Here is a 20,928-nt window from a genome sequence, read left to right as displayed (position 1 = left end):
AAAACTAAATACAGGAGGCGGACTTGGCCCAGTGGTTAGGGCGTCCGTCTACCACATGGGAGGTCTGCAGTTCAAACCCCAGGCCTCCTTGACCCGTGTGGAGCTGGCCCATGCGCAGTGCTGATGCGCTCAAGGAGTGCCCTGCCATGCAGGGGTGACCCCCATGTGGGAGAGTCCCGCGCACCCGTAAGGAGAGCCGCCCAGCGTGAAAGAGGGTGCAACCTGCCCAGGGGTGGTGCCGCACACACGGAGAGCTGACACAAGATGACGCAACAAAAGGAAACACGGATTCCCGTGCCACTGACAGCAACAGAAGCGAACAAAGAAAGAAGACGCAGCAGGTGGACACAGAACAGACAACCGGGGTGGGGTGGGGGGAAGGGGAAATAAACAAACAAATAAATAAATAAATCTTTAAAAAAAGACTAAATACAACATAATATTCAGTTCCTCAACCACACTAGCTACATTTCAACTGTTCAACTGCAACATGTGGCTAGTGGCTACCATATTGGATACAGCAGACAGACTATTTCAGCAATTGCCAAACATTCTATTGGACAGCACAGGACTAGATGATTGTGCTAACATATTATAAATCAGTGCATCATCTTCCTTTTAACTTAACAGAAAACTGGAGGGGGCTTTTTAAAAAGACAAGCATAGAAAAAGCAAACAGTCTTTATGAAGAAAGTCTGTTTTAAATAGACATGTATTCTCAAAGGAAAGTCACAGGGTCAAGTCTAGCAAATGAAAATAAGAAATAACAGAAGGAAGTTGAGGGGGAAACAACAGAATTCAGGATATTGACTACTGAAACTTAACAACAGTAACAATAACAATGACAGATGCTTAATATATGGAGCATTTCATAGGTGCTTAGGTAAATCTTACTTAATTCCTTTTATGATACCCCTGTGAAGAAAAGCAGAAGCTGAAAACTTATTTTACAGATAGGAACTGAAGCCCAGAGAAGCAAAGTGACTTGCCCAGAACTCAAACTCCGACTCGTTCAATTCTGAGTCTATCCTGTATTTTCTACTTCCTGTCTTCTAAAACTGAAAACGACCTCAGTTTGACTTGGTGTAGGGAAGTGCTGATGCTCACTACCAATTATGGATGGTGAGAAGCCTCAAATAAGGTTACCAAATTTGATCAAGCAACAAGAGGTGGTCATTTGCTTTGTGCATGGCATTGTGGCACAGGAACCACTTGTGAGAGAGCACCATCTTTAGTCCTTGTGTCCAAGAAGCTTGCAATCTGGTTGAGGACACAAGTTTGCGAATGAAAAAATAGGTAACCAAAACAGTTTTTAATTCAGAATTGGGCATGATACACCGCTAAATATCTAAAGAAACAGGTAAAATATGCAAAAGTGTAAGCTGCTGGGAGGATGGGTGGGAAGCTGCTATTTTTTGATAATTACTATTTGACTTTTTAAATTAAATACCTGTATTACTTTGATTAGAAGAGAAATTAAAAAAGAAAAATATTGCAACTTTGATGACTTTATGACATTACAACTTAGTTTTTCCCTCCATAGTTTGACAGTCCCAGTTCCAAAACCATTCCTTTTAAATTGGTCATTTTCCAATGACCAACTGATCTCCCTTCTTTATTCCTCAAGAAAGTCTTGGTCCAACTAAAATGGTTCCCATCATACTCTAAATATGTATGATGTGGTATATGCATGTGTTTTCTTAATTTTTACCTTTATCAATTCTTTCTTGGTATTAGACACTAAGATCTAGTTAAGATCCATGAAGTCTGGAACTATACACAGCACCAAGTAGGCACTTGATCATTATTTGTTAAATAAATATGTAAATACATGAGGAGGTGTTTTGGTGAAGAGTGAAGAAAATGAATGAAGCCCAGAAAAAAAAGTGGGAAAAAAAGGTTGATGGAGCTAGATAGGAGAGCTTGCAATCTGGTTGAAAATCAAGTCTTGAGAATAAAAAATAAAGTCAAACCAGTTTTTAATCCAGACCTGAGCATGACAAAAGGAACCTATGGATTTTTTTGCCCTATCACATGCTTATTTCCCCCACCAAAACATCTTTCTTTGGTCTAAACCTGTGACTTCATGGATGATCATGTAGGTTGTTTGAGTTCCCTTTTTCTCTAGGCCAAGGACTTTCCTCCTATATCTGAGACTTTCACATTAAAGTGGTTAGAGTGTAAGGCCATGTGTTACTGTTATGGAGAGAAACAAAGCAGCAAATAGCTATCTCATAATTTTAAGGGGTTTACGATCTAGACGGAGTTAGAATACATGGGAATATTAAGTAATGGTCCTAGAAGTGCCAAATAGCGTCAGAAAATAAATAGCGTAGTTGCTGCCTCCAGTCTTACAATTATCTTCTTGACAAACAAGATCCGAGCTCTGTGTGTGTGTATGAGAGTGTGATTCTCCCATCACATCATTATCAAAAAGAGACCACCTGACTGCATCACCAAATTTCAACATTTATCACATCGAAATTGCTTCTTTTCTTACCTAAGAATGGAGAAAATTGAGATAGGGTCAAATGGTCTTTTCCCACTAAGAAGAGAATTGCAAGGTGCCCCAATCCTTGAACAAACAGTACATAATCCTGCTTAAAGGTGAATCTGACCTGCCCTTTCACAGGTTTCAGATTTTCCTTTTCTTCTAGAACCTCCCCATCCCTTCACAGATCTGACTGTAATGTAAAACCATGCTGGTCAAAATACTTATTTCAAAGCAGAAAGGTACAGACAGCTCAAAATATGGTAGGCAAGCCCCGGGATAACTACATTTGTAGGAGTTGCTTTGCCATGGTGATCCTAAGAAAATTTTTCTTAATAACTGGCAATCTCAAATACCTTTGCTCCCAAATTATTGTTCAGTCTCAGAAACTCCATTTGCCTGATGTCAAGTCTCTGTGATTTAAGCCTATAAACTCTCAGGAATTCAGAGGTAAGCTAGTTGATTTTCAATCCTTCTACCTGCCCGTATGTCCCTGCATGCATGTGTTAGTAATGATGAACCAACAGTGTTTCTGCACTTCTCTATAATCCTTCAGTGTAATGGGGAAGCCAATCTGAGCCATACACTCTAAATCACGTTCTGAATATTAATATTTACTTGGTCAATCTTGTTTCTTCCATCTTTTCCTTATGGAGAAATGTAAGCCATTCAACTAAATTATGAATCATTGCATTGCGTAAATACTTTGGAGATACCATGAACTAGCTAATATTAATTGGGTTCACCAGGAGAACAAATCAATTTTATAACAACAATAACCACAACAATAGCAACAACAATAGAATGTTTCAGAAGCCTGTTTGAAAATATTCTTCAAGACAGGGCATTTGTAGATTTTACTTACAGTTTGAAAATTCTCTTGATGTCTCACCCCTCCAGTCATCAATTTTACCCTTTTTGGGGGAGAGTAAAGCATCTATGCTAGAGAACCTCGTGAGAGGCAATGGGTATGACTCTTAGAGTATGGCCATATATTCTAACACCCAGAAATATAGCCACACGTTTAAGAACACCTATGTTTGACCAAGAATGATTTGGTTTTTGTTTCATATGATTCTGAAATATTAAAGGAAACAAAATCCAATCGGCAGAGGCTCAATGCTTTGATCTGAGTGAAGGTCTAAGCTTTATGCTTAGGGACTTGATGTAAAATATAAAACCAAACAACTAGTAGTGCTATAGAATAACAGAAATCATCAATTCTTATAATTGGTAGGAAAATTGACAGATTACCAAGCTTATTCTCTTTTCAGATGAAAAAGTGAGTCTTTTAAATTTAACATTACAATAATTTAAAAAGGCACTTGATAGCATTCTAATAATCAGCAAACCTCACTGCTAAGAAATTCTTTTATTCACCCATTCAGTGAACACTTCAAAGGACCTACTCTGTGCTGGCAGTAATATAAGGTACTATTTAAGTATTTGATCTCTGTTTCTACCTGTAGTAGAGAAGAATAAAAGCTTGTCATTTTCTTTGAATGAATTATTCACTTGAGGTCTCACTTTAAGTTCTTTTCAAGAGGTGCTTCATTAATGTTTGTAAACTCTACTGTGTTTTTTTATGAATGCAGACAGAAATGCATATGCCATTGAACAAAGAATATGTGACATCTTGAAACAAAAACTTATACAAAATATTTGAACTGAAAATAAATATGAGTGAAGATATAAGAATAGAAATTCTAGAATAGGAGGTGAAAAGAAAGCCTATTATTTATAAATACATAGTTGAAGCTTACATTTGATTTTGAGCTTCCTGGCAGCCTAGGTCCAAAGTGAGGAAAAGTGAATAGTATAGTTTATATTGGAAGAAAGAGACAAAGCATTTATTCCTTAGGAGAAAGAAAGATTTTCTCAGTGTGTGAAGGCAAAATAGCTTATTTAGAAGCTTATGTAGTGAGTAATTTCCTTAACAACCTTCTTTCAACACTGGCAGGAATAGGTTTCTCAAGAGTGGACTGTTTCTTCAATGTACCTTAATGTCTTGTTCAGCTTGATAGAAAGCCTGACATGTAGAAGGTGCTGAAAACATGAGTGGACAATAATAAAGAAAAAAACCAACAATACTGCTCAGTACAGACAATTCTATTTTTGAGGATGGGCCAAAATAAAGTGATTTAAGAATGAGAATCATGAAATTACAACAGTGAGCACATGCTTCACTTCCACTATTTCCTAAAATGCACCTAAAATTATTTTTCAAAAGCTTAAGGAAAGTGGTGTAAGAGGCATCAACATAAAAACTGTGGAAGCAAAAAGGCAGATGAATTTTAGCTGAATTAGAAGACCAAAGACAGATGATAATTATGCCTGCAGCAAACCTAAAATAGAGACCCAAAAGTCAAAAATTCAGACTGCAGAATCCACAAAGATTCAGGAAATGGAAAAATCAAGATGCTATGAAAGTAAGAGTGTAGTTGAGCTTGAAAATGGGAGGATTAATTTAATGTCTACATGAAAAGCATTCTCAGATCTTCTCTCCAACCCTAGGTTCAGGCTTTGGATGTATTAGAAGCAAAGTGATTTTAAGTTGTAGATGGCGGGCGTAGCAAAAAATAATATAAGTAAGGCAAGGGGTTATAAAAAGGAGGATTAAGTTAAAATAGACACCACCAGCCTGCTTCCCTTTCTTGACCTTTCTAGAGATAAGCACTGGCTAAAGGGGTCCTGATATTCAGTGGTCCCCACCAAAAGAGCTAGGTTTCTTCTTGATAGCAGTAAGATGAAGCTTACTAAGATATATGCCAACATATGCAGATGGGACTTTCAGTTAAGTATTTAGTGCCTTACTTTTAAATATCAATGGCCAACGAAGGATCATTAGGCATTTGAGGAAAGCCTCTGACGTAAAAACCAACCAACAAACAAAAACCCAGACAAATATAACAGAAAGAACTCAAAGGTAACACAAAGAGTCTGAGGAGCAGAAGAAAAGTACACAAATAATTAGTACTCTTAAGATTGTTGAAAAAAAAATAGAACAAGAAGCTACAAAAAAGGGAACATAAGAAAACAAAAAAATAATAAATTTGTAGTTGGAATTAAAATATGAAAGCAGTTATTGAAAAATCCTATACAATGCTTAGAATATAAAGTTGAAGAAGTTCTCCAGAAAAGAAGTAAAAAAGATAGAAAATAGAAGTGAAAACAGGAGGATTAATAAAACATGTAAATGATAAGTGTTATAGAAACATAAAATATAGGAAATGAAGAAAAGAAATTCATTGAAGAAATAATCCAAGAATTTGTCCTTGAATTGAAGAACATGAGATTCTATGTTCAAAGTGCACACTGAATGAACTCTATAATGGACCCATGCCAAGGTAGATGACTGAAATTTCAATACTCAAGGCCAGCAGAACTGAGAACAGGGAAAAGATCCTCAAAGCTTACAGCTTACAGAAATGTTTCTTTTAAGTCTCAGAAGAATGGGGAATCAGAATAACAATGGATTTTCCAACTCCTCCGCTAAAGAAAAGAAAAATGATGTTTTTCCAAAATTCTGGGTTTCAACGTAGAATTCCAAAATCAGTTGAATAATCAATTGAATGTGAGAATGGTAAAATGACATTTTCATAGATGCTAGCTCTTAAAATATTAACCTCTCATGCAACTCTTTTCAGGAAGTTACTGGAGAAGGTGCTCCACCAAACTATGCCGTGAACTAAAAGAGAAAGGCAAAGAATCCATTAACCAGATGCTTATACAAAGACACCAGTGACAGGATTCTACCAGGTTATGTCAAAGGAGAGTTCCACAACAGCTGTTGAGCAAGTCTAAAAGATAAACTAATCTATACTGGAGCAGGGGAATGGATGTTTAAAAAACAAACAAACAAAAGGTAGATTATCTGATGTTTGAATGTCTTAAGAGAGACTTCTTTTTTGATAGAGTTATGGTGATGAATAAAATATGTAGATTTTAAGACAATTAATAATTGCTGGGAAACCAAAAAAATTGTAAAAAAAAAAAAAAAGGAAATGCAATCATAGCACACTACATGGCTCAACTATGATTAATATTTACATGGCCACAATAATGCAAATGCTGAATGATAATCTAACCAGATATTATGACAAAACAACACTGAACAAGTGGGGAAAGATTTCTTTTTTTGAGGTGGAAGTGTGCATGGTAGGAAGTCAATAGGTAATATCTGAATTGGAGACAGCCCTGCCTTTTACATATATGGGGTACAGAGTAGAAATAAAATCAAGTCATAATAAAGCTAATGATATTCTACCTGTTTAAGTAAAATATATTCTACCTGTTTAAATTGACATATATACATTCATAATGACAAAATTGAAAAATGTAAGTTAAAGCTAGAGATACGGCTAAAAGTCAACTCAATATCAAAACCAACTAAATCAGGGAAGTGACTGTGGCTCAATTAGTTGAGCTCCTGTCTACCGTATGGGAGGCCCTGGGTTCACGTCCCAGGGCGCCCTTGTGAAGGCAAGATGGCCTGTGCACTGTGGAGAGTTGGCGAAGCAAGATGACACAGCAAAGGGAGACAAGCAGACACAGAAAAAACATGCAGTGAATGGACACAGAGAAGAGACAACAAAGAATGGAACAAGCCACAAGGGGGACAGTAAATAAATAAATCTTAAAAAAAAAAGCAACTAAATCAAATTATTGAGCATATGTAGGTATTCTCCTGGTGGGCGAGTGAACTTTGGGTGAATAATAAAAGATATATGTAATTTATAAATTCTTAAATATTAGTCTGTAAAGTTTATTTTGCTTGTCTTCATTTTGTAAAGATCACTAATTATATAAACACATTTTTGCATAATTTGTGTTGTATTGGTGGTGAGATTAAAGGAGTAAAAGATGAATTCAACTGTACACAAAGTATACAAGATAACTTCATACAAATAAAATGAATGCTAACAGTAGAAAAATTAAAATTCTTCATAGTTGTTTTCAAAGTGTGATTTTTTCCTTACAATATTCGAAGTTAAATACTAAGATTATCAGTCAAATAAGTGTTGAAATCACTGAATATCAAGATTTTTAAAATAATTTAAATGAAGTTGAAACTTACAATTTAATTTTTTGAATATTTAATTAATTTTCTGTAGTATTTTATTAAAATACTATTCACAATTCTAGAATCCAATTCTTGTAATCACCAAGGTATAGAATCAGTATATTTCATTCATATGGCATCTAGATCCAAATGTATATATTTAAAATATATATTTAAGAGTAATATGGGCAAGATATCCAGTAATGCTGGCATAAAGAAACTAGGGAAATCCTCCAGGACATAACAATTTAAAAATAAATCAATTATTTGAAGACCCTGGAAAATGACCAATGGCAGGCATAGATTACAGAAACATATTCTCTTGACAGATTTCTAGTGCTTTAGGTAAAACTATGACTCTGTGCCTTTGTTGCTGAGAGACCTCCCCAACTCTCCATACCAGCTCTGGTGGAAGACAATAGAATCCTTGTCAGTTTGAAGTGGCAAACAGCAGCGTTCACATCATCAGAACAGCTGGAAATTTAAGGGAAGGGCAATTTTTGGAAATAAGAGAGCCTTAGCCAGGCTGAGATCTAAAATCTGAGTATAAACTCTGCCCAAATCTGTTTGACTGCCAAATTACAAATGCAGGATTATGCATTTATGCAGCAAAAATGCTGAACTAGAGCATGGTTTACACTTGAAATATAGTACTGCTCCTGATGGGATTTGTGAATTTTCTGTGTTTGAGTGCATTCCCCACTCATATATATATATATATATATATATATATATATATATATATATATATATATATATATATATATATATACAGCAGAAAGTAGAACACTTAATGGCTTGAGATGTTAGAGGGAAGAATTTGGGGCTAGAAGACCAACTAGATCCACCGAAGCAAAGAAACCACAGAGAAAGTGATTCACAAAATCTAAGTGTAAATCTTCTCAAATTCTTGGCTGGTCCCTAAACCATGCAGGCACAGGGAAGATACCAGTTAAAAAAGGAGCAGCTGGTAGCGTAAATAAAGTAAAATGAACTGCTGTACAACATGGGAGGTAAGATTTTGTAGTTTGAGTATTGGCAAGTTGACTGCCTACTTGGACAAAAGTCCCAACAATCTTCAGGAGAACAATAGGGGTTCAAGAGTGACTATACCATATTATTTACAATGTCTAGTTTGCATTCCAAAATCACCTTGACTGCAAAGAAACAGGTGTGGCATATATAAGGAAAAAGTAGTTAATAGAAATGACATCAAGTGGGCCCAATGTTATCATTAGCTGAAGTGACTTCGAAGATGATATTATAAATATGTTCATAGCAGTAAAAGAAAATATGATGAAAAAATTCAAAGAGGTGAAAGGATAGGAAATCTCAATAAAGAAATAGAAACTACAAGAGAACTAAATATAAATTCTAGAGCTGAAAAGTGTAATAACTGAACTAAGAAAGTTCACTGGACACATTCACCAGCAGATTTGAGAGGGAAAAGAATCAGTAAACCTGAAGATAGATGGAGAAAATTATCCAATGTGTAGAAAAAGGAGAATAAAAACAATGGAAGGAAAGTAAGTAAAGCATAAGAAACCTGTAGAACACAAAAAGCCATTCAGCATGCATGTAACTGGAATGCTAGATGGAGTGGAAAAATGGGCAGGAAAATGTCTGAAGGAATAATGTCTCGAAACATGAAAACTGGAATACAAATATTTATAGCAACTTTATACATAATTGCTAAAATAGAAGCAACCAAGATTTCCTTCAATGGGTGACTGTAAACAAACCATGGTACATCTGTTATGGAATATTATTCAGTGATTAAAAACAGAACTATCAGTCATTGAAAGACATGGATGGATATTAAATGCTTAATGCTGAGTGAAAGAAGCCAGTCTGAAAATGCTATGTACTGTATGATTCTAACTAAGTGACATTGTGAAAGAGGCAAAACTATAGAGACAATAAAAAGATCAGTGGTTGGCATGAGTTCAGGGAAGGTGTAAGGATGAATAGGTGAAGCCCGGGAAGATTTTTGGAGTATAAAACTACTTTGTATGATGCTGTAATGGTAGATATATGTAACTATGCATTTAGCAAAACCCATAGAACTAAAATCACAAAGAGTAGAACTTAATGTAAACTATGGGCTTTAGTTCATAATAATGTATCAGTCATTCATTACTTGTGACAAATGTGCCACGCTAATGGCAGATATTAACAGTAGGTGAAATTCTGTGTGAAGGGAAGTGGTTAAAGAGCATTCTATGCTACCTGCTCAATTTTTCTGTACATCTAAAACTGTTCGAAAAAATAAAGTCATTAAATTAAAAGGGAAAAGAAAAACTTCCCAAATTTGTTCAAGAGTAATATAAATTGCTTAATAATGCAAAATGTTCTTTAGTACCCAAGTGCAATCGTTGTGAATATTGTGCTGATCATGTGTGATTACTTCCAGGATATGAATTGGAAACTAGAAAATGGGCACTAGGCACTCCTGGGAAATGAGTATTCTATAGTCAAGAATCTGAGTGGAAGGACCTGACAAGTTAATTAATTTGTCTTTTCTCTTTCCTAAGAGTTTCTGACACTCAAATCATTGCACCCTATGAAGTAATGTCTATGTATCAGCAGTGTCACGAACCAACAAATGCCATTGCTTTTTTATTTTAGGACATAGGGAGAGAAATGTGGAGGAGTGTTTCCTAGAGCATGAGTAGTGTTGGTCATGAGTGGGAATGTTTAGAACAATACTGTGCCATGTCAATCTTGACCACCGGAGACTGATGATAGAGATGACTATCTGTTTTAGCATGGGTTGTTTTTGTGTCTTAGTGACATGGGGATCCTCTAATGTATGAAGATTATAGGAGAGGTCCCTCCTTCTTGAGTTTAAATGAGAAACCAAGAAATAGCAGTATAAGCATGGTTTTTAGCAATGTCAGATTAAATATCTAAAGACACATAAAATAAGCAAAAGTGGATGCTTTTGGCAATCAGATGTCAAGATGTGGGGAGCATGAGCAAGGAACTGCTGTTTTTCAGTAATTACTATTTGACTTTTGAAATTAAGTACATTATTTTGATTTAGAAGAGAAAGTAAAAAGAGAAGAAAATGATTGGGACTTTTATGACTACGACATTATACCTTAGCTTTCCCCTCTACAGGCTGAGCCAGTTCTAAAACCATTCCTTTTAAATAGGTCATTCTCCCTAGTGTTTCTTTGATGTAATTTCCCCCCATTTATTCCTCAATAAAGTCCCAATTCAACTAAAGTACTTGCCACTAGGACCCTCATATATGACCTGCATATGTGTCAGTTTTCTTAGTTTTTATCTTCATCACATCTTTCTTGGTATTGACCTTTAATGTCTAATTAAGATCTATGAAGACAGGCACCATAAACAGCAGAGTGGGCACTTGACATTGTGTTGCAAGGATCTTTATATGGATAAACAGTGCAGCCAGGGCAAGTGATGCTAGAGCTGTATGAAAAAAAGGTTATTAGTATTCACAGTTTCTAGAACAGAGAGATCAGCATACCCCTGCAGGGTCACGTGAGAAACATGTTAGGAACATGAGGCTAAACCAAGCAGATGGGGAGCAAAAGGTTACAGTGGATATGGGGACCATGCCTGTATAACGTATATGGGTGGAGCTGTAGTGGTTGCTCAAGCAGGAGTGAGGATTGAAGAGTTTGTATTTGACTTTCATGGGGGTACAAACCTAGGTAGGACCTGGAGAGGAGAGGGAAAAGCAGTTTATCTTGTATAAGCAGGTGTCAGGGGTGGTCACTGGGTGACCTAACAATAGGATCCAAGATGCTGAGGCTTTATGACAAGGCAAAGCCCTGGTAGGTTACTAAAGACGGGGTCAGAAATACTGGGCAGCAGGACAATATGAATATCCCCTATTTTATTTTCATCCCTAGTTTATTTCCATTCACTACATTCATTTGCTAAATGAATCTGTAAATATGTACTCAACTTAAAAAGGTACCTCAACAATAAGGAGGTGTTTGATGAAGAGTGAAGATAATTAATGGAGTCCAGGAAAAAGTGAGTAGAAAGCTTATGAGGCTAGATAGTAGAGATATATTTTTTAAGAGATGGGGAACAGAAGTAAACTCGGCACATTGACCCTATGCCCCATCATCCTCCATACTTGTCTCTGCAACCTTGGAGAATACACATTGAGTAGAGTGTAAAAGTTATGGTGTTCTAAGACCCATAGCAGAGTGTCTCACCTAGCACTGTTGGCTGGATATTTCTTTGTTGGGAGCAGGGGTGGGGATTATTTGGTGTATTGTAGGATGTCTAGCAGCATCCTTAGACTATACCCACTAAATGCTATTATCATCAGCCCCTGTGACTTGTGACAACCAAAAAATGTCTCTAGACATTATCAAGTGTCCCTAAGGGGTGGGGAGGCAAAAGCACCCTGGTTTGGGAACCATGGACTTAGAGTGAAACATATTACATTCATTCAACTGGCTTTAGTGTAATAATGTGAATACTGACTACAGGTAGCCTGTGTAGATCACTTATATTTATTTTAGAATTATTCAATACAACTATCGAATCTAAGCAAAACTTTCCTATTTAATACACCCCCACGTATGCCTATATGCACATTTTATTGGAGTATGGGAGAAGACCACAGCACCTTAACATCTAGGAAGGTGTCTGTGAAGGTCCAGGCATCACAACTGGTGTGATTTTTTACTTTCATTAATTGCCGTGTGGCTACAGATGTTCTCTTTATCTCTCTCTTGTTGCTGCCTAGGTGATCACTCTGGATTGGATGTGGTAGGAGTGTTCTCATCAAAGTGAAATCCAGAGTTTCCAGCCAAAGACTTAATTTTCCAGGGTTAAAATAGCAGCAGAATAGTTTGCACTCCAGAGGCAGAACCATGTGTCATCTAACTGTGAAAGCACAGGGATTTTATAGTTAGCAAAAGCCATACATGTTGGTCTTATATATGATTAGTGCACATACTGACTCCACTACCTTCATCCAGCTGCTTGTAGACTTCAAGTATGTATATATTAGGCAGCCCTAACATATTAATGTTAATAAGATGTGGTGACTTTCCCTGGAGAGAAGCAACTCTTATGATAACATGCTGTGGCCAGACCTGGGATTTAAGAGCCATTATTAACCAAAATAAACACTCTATATAGAGAAATTGAATAAACTGTCAATGATTTTGAAAACTCTAAGTCGTCTGTCATTCCTTTACTTTTGGTGTGTTGGAGCAAAGTTGTGAAAGACAAGTTGATAACCGCAAACTTTAAAAATTTATTGTTATCTGTGTGCTGCTGAGAATGCATAATTTGGGGACTTAACACCTGATTAGCTATTAAACGGCTGCCAGGAGAAAATTCTGCAGTAATCGGTTTAGCTTTTAGCCCCTAATTATCACTTCATAGTGGATTTGGGGTGAGATAATTGAGAACTGCAACACTTAAGGACTCCAATTGGGCATTTTTTAATACAATGAAGTGAATTATTTCTCTATGAGGATTGCATTTAACAAGTATTGGTAACAAGGAAAGAAATGTGATACTGTATGGGATTTTGTAAAGTGATTTAAAGTAGTTGATTCATTCATTATGCAATTAAGTGGAGCTCAGCTGTGTATAACTTATCTGGTGTCTAGGTCAAAGAATGTCTTTCAAAACTCCCTAAAATTCTTTGGAGGGATTTCTTTCTTTTATTTAAAAGAGGTACCAGGGATTGAACTTGGGATCTTGTACACGCAGAGCAGGTGCTCAGTCACTGAGCTACACTTGCTCTGAGGGAGGGAATTCATTTTAATGGAGGGCTGGATAGTTGGGGTTGCTGTCTGGACTATGTGATAAATTCTTAGATTCAATGACCTTGGGCTAGTTTATTTCTTTATAGCTTTGTTTTCCTTTTCTGCCCATTGAAAGAAATACCTATCATTCCATACTCTATTTGTATAAAAGGTCTTGAAAGCTTAGTCCTGGTGATTGGTTCCCCATTTACTACTAAATGAACTTTCCGTCAGAGGTAGGCTGTTCTGTGCTGTCCAGCTTCTCATGCCTCATCCCCCACCTTATGTTTACGTAGACCTTGGCACATATACACACATGTACACTGTCATGCCATTATTTTTGCTGTTGCACCCCCCACTAGAAGTAACCAATTTCTCTCCAATAGTTAAAGTTCTCTTCAAATCAACAAATGACAACTGGATGCCTTTTCTATGACAATACATTAACTACAAAGAGAGATGTAACACCATATCTTCCCTCATTGACTTTTGTAAATTGCACAGACATATAATTCTGTGAGGGAAATGGAAGGACCAACTTCAGAAACTTGTGTTTTTCCCTGTACTCAGCCAATCAAACAGAAATGTCTGGTCATGTAGTTGTCATTTATTGGCATTGACTACCTATTATATGGTTTGCTTTCATTTCCATTTCTTTTATTTTTGGTAAAATGGGATGTGGTTGTTCATTTAAAAGCCATTCCATACCACCTGAGAGCTTCCTTGTTGCTCAAATGTGGCCTCTCTCTAAACTGAACTCAGCATACCAAGAATTACCTTCCCCCCAGCATGGGACTCCTGGCTGATAAACCTTCCTGGCACTGAGGGATTACTACCAAGCACCAATTAGCAATACAACTGGAAAAAGACCTTGACAAAAAAGGGGAAAAGGTAAAGACAAATTAAGTTTATATGGCTAAGGGACTTCAAAGTGAGTATATCTCAGCAGGACCTCATTGACTACCAAAGTAAATTCTACTTCAAAAGTGGGGATTGTGAGGGCCCTGGAAACATCCAGACACTATAGTCAGGGCAGATAGCTCAGGAGTTTGATGTCTTGTTAGTGGGCACTACTTTAGAATTTATGCTCCCCCATGTGACAGAGTTGGACTCAGTTGTGGTTTCCCTAGACATGGCTCTTCTGACCCTTCTATTTGAACTTATAATTACTACTAGGGTTGATAGGTATACATCCAAGGGACTAAAATCTTTGGGCTGTCCATTTGCCAGCTGGGCCCTGAATCTCAATAGAGTTGCAACACTTACTCTCCAGTTCACTGGACTCACCCAGGACAAACTAACAAGATGATGATGGACAACGACCATTCCAAGGAAGAAAGAGTGCAACTGCAAGCGAGAGTCCCATCCATTTACCCCATGAGATTGAAGCTCCCTCTCAATTAGGGGTAGAGTGGGCATCACCATCCCAGAATCCTCAGGATTGGGAAATGAACTATGGACTAACGTAGACTTACTGGTATTCTACTATAGACTTACTGTGATTATAGCCATGGAAGAAAATTATATCACTGATGTGGAGGCAGTGGCCACTGGAAGTTCTGAGGGCAGGGATAGGGAAAAACAGCTGAAATATGGGGGCATTTGAGGGACTTGAGAATTGTCCTGAATGACGTTACAATGACAGATACAGATCATTATGTGTCTTGCTATAACCTACAAAATTGTGCAGGAGAGAGTGTAAACTACAATATAAACTATAGTCCATGCTTAGTGGCAATGCTCCAAAATATTTTCATCAATTGTAACGAACGTACCGCACTAATGAAGGATGCCGTTAATGTGGGAAAAGGTAGGATGTATAGGGAATGTGGCATAAGGTAATCCCCTTTATTTTTATGTAACATTTAAGTAATCTAAATATCTTTTTTAAAAAATAAAAAATACATTTAAAAAAAGCCATTCCATAACATATTTCTTCCTTGATGATGGAGCACTAGTTTGGAACGGAATGGTAAAATGCTCAGAAATAAAATATAATTTGTATAAACCGAAAGGGCAATTTCATGTCTCTCTGCAAGATACTCACTTTTCTAGACTCTCTTGTAACCAGAAGTGAGCACGTGACCTAGTACTTTTATCTGAGTTGTGCAGAAGCTTCTGTGTATGATGTTTTCCTAAAGTTAAAAGGAGGATTCTTTTCTACCCATCTTATTCCTTCCTACTGAGATGATTGTGTAAGAAGTGTCTCAGATTGCAGCCATAAGACAAAAAGCACAAGGATAAAAGCTATCACCCTAAGACTGACAGAGGAAAAGTATATAAAGGAACTTCCACTTTTGGATGGTTAGAATAGCTTGCATCAGATCAGTGTTCCCACTGATGACAGACAAAAATGTCAGAGAAAATACAGCAATCATCTCTTTAAAGGCATTGGATAGCTGCTGAGACAATGAGAATTGTATGGGCTAAAACTCTGGAGATGGGAGAACCTCACAGAGGTGAGCTGAATTCTGCAGCTCTTTTGACTATGGGGCATTCGATGATTCTGGGCTTGGGCAGGAGGTTTAGATTCTGAGATCTGACTGTTGCTAGGTACAGAGAAACGGGCAGAGCTTTTGACTGAGAGTTGTGTAGCTCTTAATATGCAGCTAGTTTTCCCTTATGGACATTTTTTGAATTCTGGGATTGGATAGGTAGGGAGGCTAAAAATCTAAGGAGAAAACCTCTGAAGAAAAGAATTTTCAATAGTCTCACAAGACAAATATTGGAATTTAGGGCCCACCAAAGGGAGGAGACTGAAAAGACACAAAGTTCTAAGTTGAAAGCCGTGGAGGACCAGGAGGAATGAGCGATAGACTGGGTCTTACTAGGGATACCAACCTTGATTCACCCCTGCCTCTCATTGATTTAAGATAGGCAATGAACCACCATTCTAACTGGCAGTGGGAAGAGTGAATTTCTTCTTTAGAAAGATAAGATCATCTGGAACGTCTAGGTTTTTAACATATAATATTTGGCATTCAATCTGAAATTAGTTTGCTTGACAGAAACAGGACCACAGGACTGAAAATCAAGAGAGAAACGCACACACATACACACATACACCAGACTCATTGATAATCTAGACATTATAGTTAATTGATAATATAATTATGGTTAATATTTCAATACAATAAAGGAAAAGACACAGAAGATAGATGATGAAGAAGAAAAATGAAGTTTTGCAATTTCACCAGAGAATGGAATGTATAAAAAGGCAATAAAAGGAAATTTTAGAACCAAAGCATATAAATTCATTTAGATTGGTTACATAGGATCAGAGAAATAGCAAAAGGCATAATTGGTGAACTGGAAGACAGGTTGATAAAAATATAAACCTAAAGCCCACAATAAAAGAATGGAAAACACAGGAAAGAGCACCAGAAACATAAGGAACCAAGTGAAAAGGCCTAGCATACTTATAAATAGAGTTCCAAAAATAAAGGAGAGGGAAAATGGGGCCAAAGCCATATTTAAAGAGGTAAAACACAAACCATTTTGTTGAAATTTCATGAACATTGTCAATTCATAACTTCAACAAGCTTTTTCAAATAAGATAAATATAAAATTAAACCATACCCAAGTACATCATAGAAGGACTGGCAAAAACCAAGAGAGAGAGAAATATCATAAAGTAAGCATAAAATAATATAGAATATTCAACAACAAAATTTAAAGATGACTTCTTAACTGAAATAATGAAAACCAGAAAAAAGTGGAAAAACACCTTTAAAGTGCTGGAAAAATACTGGCATTCTAGAATTCTATCCTTTGAATCTTAAGGTGAAACAACGATACTTGAAGAAAAACATAAACCACCAGTGATTCTACTCTAAAGAGAAACAGCAAAACGACTTATGCAGGAAGAAGGAAAATGATGCCAGAAGGAAACATGAATTACAGGGAATAATGAAGAGCAACAGAAAGGGTAAAATCAGTATAAATATAAATAAGTCCTGACTATATGAAATAGTCAGATTTTTATAATAAATGTAGAATTAAAATACATGACAATAATAGCACAAAAGCAGGAGGGGGTAAAATGGTGTTAAAGAACATGAAAGGCAGGAAAGGTAAAAGTAATTTGTTTAGACTAGGTCTAGACTAGGTCAATGACGAATATTGTAATCACTAGAGTAACCACTAACCACTAACAGAATTGCAAGAGAATGTACAACTAACCACTTAAAAGCAGGGGATGAATATTTGATTATTCTAAAAGAAATTAAGAAAAGAAAAGACTAGGAACATAAAATAAGTGGATCAAAAGACAAAAATAAGAAGATAGACAAAATCTTAAATATATTATTATTATTTTTTTAAGATTTATTTATTTCTCTCCCCTTTCCCCTCCCCCATCCCCCCGCCCCGGTTGTCTGTTCTCTGTGTCTATTTGCTGTGTGTTCTTCTTTGTCCGCTTCTGTTGTTGTCAGTGGCATGAGAATCTGTGTTTCTTTTTGTTGCGTCATCTTGTCGTGTCAGCTCTCCATGTGTGCGGCACCATTCCTGGGCAGGCTGCACTTTCTTTCGTGCTGGGCAGCTCTCCTTACGGGGCGCACTCCTTGTGCGTGGGCTTCCCTATGTGGGGACACCCCTGTGTGGCATGGCACTCTTTGCGCACATCAGCACTGCATGTGGCCTAGCTCCACACGGGTCAAGTAGGCCCGGGGTTTGAACTGCGGACCTCCCATGTGGTAGATGGATGCCCTAACCACTGGGCCAAGTCCACTTCCCTTAAATATATTATTATTTTACATTTAAATGAAATAAATACTCTAAGTAAAAGATTAATATTGTCAGCTGGACAAGATAACAAAACCCAATTATTTGCTCCATACTACAGATACATATTAAATATACAAACACAGAATTTTTGAAAATAAAAAGATACACAAGCAAACTCTAGCAAAAGAAGCCAGTATAACTACACTAATATCATATCAGATTGTTCTCTAAGGCAAAAATAGATATAGTACTAGATTTAGACATAAAGCAAAATCTAGAATAGAGAGGGATGTTTCCTATTCTATTGACTCCTGATAAAGGAGTCAATACACTAAGTAGATATCACAATAGTTAATCTATATGCACCTAAACTATACCTTCAAATATATGAAGAAAGTGCTTTAGACCTTGATTCCAAAAACATACCTTACTTCCCAAACTACCTCACTCCATTTTTCTTGTTAAGAAGGCAATGCATTTCACAATGGCCTGGATTACTGTGAGTTGGATTTTCTGCCACTTGAAACTGAAAAGATTCCTACTACACATCTATTCACCAGGCTGGAAATCAGAAATCATTTCTTTCCTTTCCTTCAACCACTGGATCCATTTCTATTGTCCAAGAATTTCTATAAATGATAGCTCCTCTTAATGTGCATTACATATACTACAGGGAAATAATTAAACTCATTTCCCTATTTCACATATGGCAGTGAATGATATAACACCCTATGTATATTTTGTCAGCATCATGGGCCACCCATCTCCCCTTTCATCTCTTTGCTGTCTTGTCAACATACCATTCTATGTCTTGCTTATATCCCTTTGTACCCGGGGTTCTTCTAGTCTGGAGTGATTTTTTCCTACCCCTCCCTTCTCAGTTGATGAACTCCCTGCTTTTCATCCAGATATGTATCACCTCTTCTGCAAAACATCTCATGATTTTCCTCACCACCTGAATTATTCTGTCCTTATTGTTCTATATCTCTGACAGCACCGTGTTGTAACCATTTTTAACATGTTTATATCCTTCTTCCACTGCACATCCTCCCCGCATTAGACTTTGAATTCTATGATAGCAGGACTATAGATTATTTACTCCTTAATCCCTAATACCTAGCACAGTATATGGCACAATATAGTTAGAAAATGTTTACAGGGGAATGAAAGATTTATGCAAAATGATGCCAATCAGAATCTGCAGAAATGGAAAAAAGATCTCGCAGACCATCTACAATTCTTACATCTTACTGTTGAAGAGACAGGGACTCCAGGGGGATAAATGACATGGCTAACATCATACATTGGTACAGTGGTAGGATGAGGATGAGTCCATGGCTCCTGACTTCTAGTCCACAATGCCATCTACTACGTTGCGTGATGCCTAAGGCCCTCTCTGAGCTACTTTAATATTATTACTATGTAAATTGGCTTTTTTTCCCATAATGCCATTCAGCCCTGCAGCAATGCCAAAACACTTTACCAGTAAAAGAGTACAATTTCACAGTTAGATAATGGGAAATGGAAATTAAAAACTGTAGGTGCAGACAGAAAAACATTAAACCAAACTCAATTTGGAAGGAGGATTTAAGACTTATTACCCATAGGCACACATATACACCAAAGCCCGGTGTACTATGGCCATGACCATTGTTTTCTGACAGGAACATTTTGTCTCTATGTTAAGACAGCCAGAATGTGGGACAGTGCATAGTGAGGTAGAGTGCCTTGGGGTAGAAATCCCTACTCTCCCCACCCCCTATGCCATGGGGCCTGTTGAAATCATGATGGCAAAACCTCTGTCCCGCATGGTGCCTTCTACTCCATGACTGATAATTTGTGCTGGAATATGGGTTTCTTGTTCTGCTGCTTCCCCTCCATGTGCTGGTGAGAGGAATTCAGGCCACAGCCCACCAAAGAACCCCAGGGGCCCCATGCTGAGGACATATGGGTGTCTAGACACACAGTTTCAGGCAGTGTGATTGCAGGCAGACAAATCCCAGATGAGGGATTTTTAAACAAGCTGGTGATTTTCAGATGAAGGATACCAGTCACAGAGGTTTAAAGTGCTCCTGTGCAACCTGGGCTGCCAGTGAAATACCAATTTTTTGTTTTTTAAGAACAATTATTTCTTTTATTTATCCCCAGACAAATCCTCAGACATTCTTCTCCTCCCTTCTGAGGCTTCTCTGTGAAGGAGCCAATGCAGTAGATCATGCAGGGTTACTCCCCAGATAGAACTGTCTAGCACAGGTGCATTCTGGGGCTTCAGTGTCTGGCTTAGTCTCTGATTTGTTGCAGGAAAAATACTTGCTGTAGTTTCCCAATTCCCAAATGTGCATACTTTGGAGATGGATATGATGTATTAATTTTGCGTTTTTATAGATTTATACTCTGCCGTCATAACTTCATTTTTCCAAGAAATGAAGCAAGAACTGACTTCAGAGACTGCACACCAGGAATGGCGTGATAGGGCTTGTGGGTCTTCCTGCCTCATAGAGGAGAACAGAGAACTTCTTAAAATGAAAATAAAGGGCCTGGGGTTTAGAAGACCCTACTTCCAAACTTCAGGAGGTTGATGTGAGAACTGAAAAAAGGCAACCAGCAAAGCAAGCAAAGTATCTGGCAAGAAGTAACTCAATATAGATAGTAGCCCCTGCTTTTGCTTGACAGTTGCCCTCTCATCTCCATCAGCAAATATCAGATCTTTGTTACTCAGGGTTTGAAAGTTTCATGATAAAGAATAAAGGTGGTTTGCAATATTTAAAATAGCTTTATCAAGACCTGGTATTTTTGAGCAGCAAATTATGACATCATCCCCTAGGGGTAAAAACTTGTAACTCTCAACCTAGAAGTTAGGTTTTAATAGTTTTGTATAGAATATTTACAAGTGA

General features: G+C 37.2%; 1 long non-coding RNA gene across 2 annotated transcripts in view; it reads left to right on the top strand.

Annotated features, from left to right (window-relative positions):
* The first annotated feature begins 11,396 nt into the window (after nucleotides 1–11,396).
* The window catches only part of LOC131279608 (uncharacterized), a 31,029-nt gene continuing 21,497 nt past the window's right edge, over nucleotides 11,397–20,928 (top strand). For both annotated transcript variants that reach the window (XR_009187004.1, XR_009187003.1), the window contains exon 1: nucleotides 11,397–11,567. This is a non-coding gene — a long non-coding RNA (uncharacterized lncRNA). The remainder of the gene's footprint in view (nucleotides 11,568–20,928) is intronic.

This window comes from Dasypus novemcinctus, chromosome 8, assembly GCF_030445035.2.
Source record: "Dasypus novemcinctus isolate mDasNov1 chromosome 8, mDasNov1.1.hap2, whole genome shotgun sequence".
Lineage (NCBI taxonomy): Eukaryota > Metazoa > Chordata > Mammalia > Cingulata > Dasypodidae > Dasypus > Dasypus novemcinctus.
This window is presented reverse-complemented; position numbering and strand designations above follow the sequence as displayed.